This window comes from Arachis duranensis, chromosome 1 (assembly GCF_000817695.3).
Source record: "Arachis duranensis cultivar V14167 chromosome 1, aradu.V14167.gnm2.J7QH, whole genome shotgun sequence".
Lineage (NCBI taxonomy): Eukaryota > Viridiplantae > Streptophyta > Magnoliopsida > Fabales > Fabaceae > Arachis > Arachis duranensis.
Window position 1 is genome coordinate 27768852 of NC_029772.3, and position 1080 is coordinate 27769931.

Genomic DNA, 1080 nt, shown 5'->3' on the forward strand with positions numbered 1-1080 from the left:
AAAAAAAAATAAGAAAAAAGGTACTTTAGCTTTGTGTGCCACTAGTGAAAAGGAGGTAAGCGAGGAGCACGCAGCCGATGGCGCGAGTGGCAGTAAGAAGTACCAGATTTGGGAAACTTTCTAGCTCTCTTCTTCGACGACCGAAGGGAAGCACTAAGAGATGATGCTTCCAATGCTACTAGCGATGTGTATCGGCACGCACTTCTTTTAATGTGTCGTCTTTGTTTTTCGTACCCGATCTGGGCAAAGCACCTGATCTTTATCAAACGAATCCCATGAATGAATAATTCTTACACAATTATATATTAATAGTGGTAGAAATAGAAGGAAACAAAAATAAATAAAGAAAGAAACGAACAATAAAACCAGATTTACAAAGACATTGAGCTGAATTGCAGCACAGTGAAGTATCGCAACATCAATTTAAGAGGGCAAAAAGAAAATAGTTGGCAGTATAATTGCAGAGTAACTAAATATGAAGTAACAGCGGTTGGAAACTGAAAGTAACTAAATATGAGTAAAAAGATACTCACAGGCATAATAGAACGGAAGAGGTCACAACAGAGGGAAGGGGAGGAAGGAGCGGGGAACGAAAAGTGAAAAGACGAAAGAAATTTTTGGTGCTGAATCAATTTGGGCTTCCAAATATTTGGGTTTTTATTGGGTTAGGTTGAGTTTATTTTAAGACCCATTAAGTTATCATCGAACTGGATCATTAATATTATGTTTGGTTTAAAAGAAAATAAGAGGCCAATAAACCATAGTTCACACGGCTTTCTGCCCCTTCTTCATCTCAAAGGTCTCGGATTTGAGTCCTACCAACTGCAACCGAGAAGGAGAAATTGGTAAATATGTGAAGAGTGTGTGGGTGTGTATTGTGTACCTAGGAATGAGGATTGTCCAAATTTCATTTCTCTTTGTTTGGATATCAAAAAAAATAGAAAGAAAAAATTTTTTGGTGTAGATCCCAAATTATTTTTTTTCATCCATTAGAAGCAAGAAAACAAGAAGAAAAATGTTACTTTTAGTATATTTACAATACTACCCCTAATTCTATTATTATTAATAATTATTAATATA